Here is a 6,000-nt window from a genome sequence, read left to right as displayed (position 1 = left end):
AATCCTATTATCCAAGTTAGAAAGGCTCAGGCAAACACCTCTCATAGAAAAATCAAACTTTAAGGGTTACACTCTGTGATACTTAGAAGCAACTGAAAGTTTTAAGGTAGCAGGTTAGCACCTCTGTCCCCCTATTCCAAACTGAGGTCTTTCAGTTAACTCTGATGTTTATGTGGTATGTCATATAAACGTTACATGGAGGTGACTTTCAGCACTGGAAAACCAAGTTTGACCCCCAGGAATGTAGCCACTGGGGCAGCACAGAGCCCACAGGCTAAGCTGTATCTTCATATTGATAGCAAAGGTATGCTGGAAGTAAACTTGAGTCCAGGTTGTGGGTGGGGAAGTCGCTGGTGGCTTTGTAGTATGCAGTGTATGAGCAAGGATAGAAACTTCAGGGAAGTACTCCCATAGTACTTACTGTCGTATATGGCAATTACGTTGAGCTGCCCTTATGAAACACAGTACCCGTACCACCAGGTATCAGCCTATTTCCTTTTTTCGGGGTGGGAGGTGGGGGTTATTTTATGTGGTTTCGGCTTGGGACTATTCATAAGTCAGTCTTGTGGTATCAGAAGTTATTGTCGATGATTAATGGAGACACTTTACAGATAGGTGACTCTTAAAAGAGTGCACACAGCAGAGAAGTCTGTTTCTGGACCCATTACTGAGGAATGCAAGATATCATTGTCAACAAGAAAACAAATCAAGAAATTGGAAGAGAAATGCATAAGAGAAACATCTTTATAAAAAGGTGGTGGGAAGAGAAAGTGGAACTCTCCTTTGTAGTTGCTGGAGAAACTTTACTTTCTTAAGAGATGGCTTCTGAGAGTTGAAATATTTTGCTATCACATTTTAGCTCTGTTTTAAAGTTGCATCCTAGAGACCAAGCACTAGTGTCAATGCTAGTTCATAAAAATAAACTACTGCTGTTAACTGTCTTATTCCAGGACTGGTGTATTCCTGGTAAGAAAGAATGTATTATGCACAGAATACAGTAAGGTCTCTCAGCATCTTTTTTTCTGGTCCTGTAAATTAGCTTCTAATAAAGGAATTCTGCTTTTACTTAACTAAGGAGTGACACTGCTACCAAAATGGAAAATGAGTGTTGAAGTTGGAATAACCACATAGTGTGTTTTCTCTCTTTCTGACTCGATTAGAAGGATACCTTAACAGGGTGTGCTTCAGCAACAGTTATTTGTGCCTTGAGTATTGTGATAGCCTCCTCTGAATTATTAGATTACAAAATTGATGTAAAAACATGGGACATAATTCTCGCTTGAGATATTCTAGTGTTTAAGTCAAGAATAATGGAATTACGAGTGGAAGATCATAACTGAGCAAAATGTGCTCAAATGCCCAGGTACGGGATTGCCATCTCTGCCTTCTTATGTGTGTCTCAATTACACACCTTTTGCAATGTCTTATTTACCATCCTGTTATGTCATGAACACTACCACTGACTGACAGTGAATATGACTTATACGGTTGTGACTACATTGGCTTTTTGGACAGACGTGAGCTGGCTTAGTGTGCTCTGAGCTGACCAATGGTCTCTGACCATGGCTAGTATGGCCCAAAATCTGAGCTAGCAAATTCTGCTGAGTGCCACTGTGCATTGGCTCAGCCTAGGCACTGTTAGAGATCACTGTTACGGTGACCACACGCTTTCCAGTTGTTTCATAGCATGGGCAGAGCAAGCTTGTTTGCCTGCAGAAGGCATGTTGCAAGGCTGCCAAAACTGACAGTAGTGATCAGTGTTTAGTTTAGTGATTTCAAAATAATTAGCTTAGTGATTCAAATCACTAAACTAGTGACTAGTGATTTCAAATTAATTTTTGGTGATTTCAAATTAATTACTATTATGTCTTAAAATCAATTTAACCTTGCATAGGTTAAATAAAACATTCATATGTTTTAAAGTGAACCACAGCAGGGAATAAACTTAAAAATAAAGTGCTGGTAAAGCTCCACAGATCAGCACGGGTAATCATTCTATATGTGGCAACAGATAGCAATGTATCTCCTGAGTACAAATGTTTTCTTCCTAGGATTAGGGAGCAATGAATCATTCAGAGAAAAAGGTAGAAATGCAGAGTTATACCTAAGTCGGTGGCAAATTTCACAGAACAGCATAAATCTGGGTGGAAGGAGACAAAGTTACCTTGGTAAAACACTCAGGGGAATCCATCTTGCACTCTATGCAGCTCTGACAATTTTCACAAATTCCATTAACATAAACAAAAAAACAACAATTCTTCAAAGTATAACAAAAGTAAAGCTGAGAAGCTAGAAAAATATCAAACATTATTCTTCAGATAGCCTTTCAGTTCATGAAAACTTCCTCTGAATGATGAACCTTTTAACTTCATCATTATAATTGAAGGCAAGTTAATCTAAGAAAGAAAAAGATCAAGTTAATAATAGTTAACTGTATAAAGCCAAGTAGTTCTAATGATTAAATTGAATTTTTCTCCTCTGAGAAATTCATTTTATGAAATTAGACATTATTTTCAACATATAATGACTTAATTGGCTGATAAATGAATATTTTCCTCCTAGGATTTTGTTCTGTGTTATAATTCAGGTAAGAATTTGTGATACAAATAGCTGAAGCTTTCATATATGCAATATTTTTCATTCTTCTCATTTGTTTTTCTGTTGTCAGAGAGCTTTTATGGTTGTGCAAATTCTTCTACTAGGAAAAGTTAACAAGGATTATTGATGTAACTTGTGCGTGTTGCACTGAGTTTCCCAGGTTGACTAAATTTCAGTAAACACTATGGAATAGAGGTGATTTTACTTAATGCTTAAAAATTACTTTATATAAAATGCTCTTCTGGACCTCCTATCCTAAAATAACAAATAATTTAAAATAAACCTGATAATGTTGTATTTACTGTCATTACTATATTTTACTGTTTGGTTTTAGGGGGGGAGAAGGAGAGTTGTGGATCTTCGACAAAAGTGAGACTTTTCTAGAATTTAAAAACAGATTCCCTTATTCCCAAATTTCTAATTATAAAATGACATTTGTTAATGAGGACTGATGATGAAATATAAAGTCTTTCCTCTGGAACATTATGAACCATAAATAATTTGGTGCTCAAAAATAAATCTCTGCCAACAGCAGAAAATTAGAGTCATTAGGGTTCATGATCCGACAATCTAAAATCCCAGCATGTCCCCAGCAGGTAACGAAGTACCTAGTAAATCTTTGCAGGTAAGACTTGGATTTGAAACTAAACAAAAACCTCATTGAAGGTTGTATGGGAAATATCTAAGCAGGGTAGAATTGAAGTAGCAAAGTTTAAACCAGATTTAAAAACAGTTATTAAAGAGAAAATAGAAATACCAAATTAGAAAACAGACCATTCAGAATTTTTATTGGAACAGTAGGCTTCCAAAAATGGTATACCTTTATATATGAAGCTTTCAGGGTCCAACTGTGATAAGAGTTTGGAGGAAAAGAATGGAAAGGAGAACAGGCAACTAGGTTCATTTATTTTATTTTTATTTTATTTTAATAGATTTCAGGGTTTGTTGTTATACAGACATACTTGGTACTATGTAAAGCAGCCTGCTGTGTGTGCATGACCTCCAGAGCCACTTTAGTTTGCAAATGTAATTTGTACACTTACACAGAACTGTCAAAAATGCATAGTAACTGTTACATGTGCAGCAAATAACACGCATGTGTGAACTGTATTTCTTTTTGCCCATTTGTGGTTAGTCTGGTGTGTAGAATCATAGAATAATTTCAGTGTGGTCTAACCTCTGCCCAAAGCAGTGCCAACCTTAAACTTAGATTGTACTTTGAAGTTAGGTAAGACTGCTCAGGGCCTTGTGCAGCTGAATTTTGAATATCTCCAGTGATGGAGATTTCAGTCTCTCTGGCTGACTTGTACCAGTGTTTGACCACTATCATTGTGATTTTTTTTTTCTTAATTTCTAATTGGGATTTCCCTCATTTTAACTTGTGCCAGTTGGCCCTCATCTTCTCACTGTGTATAATCTCCCTTGAAGATGTTTCTTGGAGTGTGCACTCCAGCCCCCTACCCATCTTAGCGGCCCTCCGCTTGGCTGCTTCAGGATGTCAATGTCTTTTTTTTTGTGTGTGTGTGTACGGGGGGACCCAAAACTGAGCATGGTTTCACATTCAGCCTCACAAGTGAGGAATAGAGAGGAATAATGACTTCTCCTGAGCTGCTGGCTACGCTACTGCTAGTGCAAGGGTGCTCTGCTGATACCAGGACGCTCTCGTCCTTTTCTGCAGTGTTTCTTTAACTAGTTAGTTCGCAGCTTCTGCTGTTGCATATACATCCCAGGTGCAGAACTTCGCATTTGCCTTTTCTGTACCTCAGGAGCTTGCTGTCAGGCATTTCTCTAGTCTGCTGAGGTCTCGCTGAGTGGCAGTCCTGTTCTCTAGGGTATCAACCACTCCCCCCAGTTTGGCATCATCAGCGAACTTGCTAAGAGCGTGTTCTGTCCCACCATACAAACGCTCCAGAAGCTTTGGATCACCGCAGTGTATTAGAGGTGCAACCATTTGCCCAAGTATGGGAGACAGAGGGTCATTTTGTTTATGACTCCCCTCCATACTGTAAAAGTCGTTACAAGCATCATTTAAGTTCTTTTGTGTTAGGAAGACCAGAAAACTTGGTTGTGGGTAAAGTCACTACTTGCTTGTTAAGCAAGTAATGATCTCACATAAATCAGATATAGTGAATGAAGGTGTGTGGATTGATGCACCCAGTTTTCCTTGTTGAAATCAAAAATTGATCTGTTTTTCCATTCATCTGAAAAGTAGATTTTTAATTATCTTATTTGGCTACCTGAATTCAAGATAAAGACTAATTATAGTGGGGGCTTTTTTGACTATCAAGAGCTAATTTAAGACAGACACTTCTTATTGAAGTACTTGCATTTGCTTTTTTGTCATGAAATATTTATATAGTTTTCTCAAAGTCTTGGAAGGTTCCTTTTTATTCAAAGGCCTCTGGATGAAATCTTGAATGGTAGGTCGTCATCTTTTTCCTGATGACTAATTTCAATCATAAAGAATAATGAATCAAGAACTCTTGACTTATCTGCCTTTTCCAAAGAATGATGTAGGACTGCAAACTGTCTTGGGGTTCCTCTCCAAAGACTTTTTAAGTTTGACCTAAATGGTCCCTAGTCCTAGTGTTATTTTGTCCTTGCCATATTATGTTCATATAAATATTTATAGCTCTACCTCAAATTACATTTTTTGCAGATTGAAATAGTAACAAAACAGGAATTGTTACTTTTCAGAATTACTGCTGTGATCTTTAGAAGTAGATACAATACTGCCTATCTTCCAGTTGTCACTAATTTTAATAATTGCCTACATATTTTTTGTTGTCGGTTTTACTGCTTATTTTTCTTCAGCTTTTCCAGTGCTTAATATCATCTGGTCATTGGTAACTGATTGTCATTTAAGTCCAGCTTGGTTCACCCTGTGTTTGATGCTATCATGTTTTGCAAGTAGTGAGTATGAGAAACTATCCAAGTATAGATTGCTATTATTGTTCCTTTTCCATTAAACCTGGTGCCCAGTATATCCAGTACCTATACTTTCAGAGTGTTTCATATTATAGAAAATAATGTTTTATTAGCAAAGTTTCCCTTTATTTTGGGTGGAGCTTCTCAATATTTATGCAGGTGAGACACTTGGGTCTCAAATTAGACGCTGGGGCAGACGCGGCTGTAGAGGAACAACAGCAGACAGCTAGTTACTGTCTCAAGAAAAAACTTGGTTTAGGTGATTTGATTCATATAAACTAGGCACAGGCAAGGGAAGAATTCAGTTCTTTGGAGTAAAATATTAGCTATTATTTTAATCATTTAGTATCTGTATTACAGCTGCTACAGTAGATGAAGAAGGATTCTTGTAGAAAACTGCAGAACATGAAACAGCTGGTCCTCAGAGTAGTACATCCTTGATGCTGAGGAACAGGAAAAATATTTCCTTTGGAA

Source organism: Apteryx mantelli, chromosome 4 (genome assembly GCF_036417845.1).
Source record: "Apteryx mantelli isolate bAptMan1 chromosome 4, bAptMan1.hap1, whole genome shotgun sequence".
NCBI lineage: Eukaryota > Metazoa > Chordata > Aves > Apterygiformes > Apterygidae > Apteryx > Apteryx mantelli.
This window is presented reverse-complemented; position numbering follows the sequence as displayed.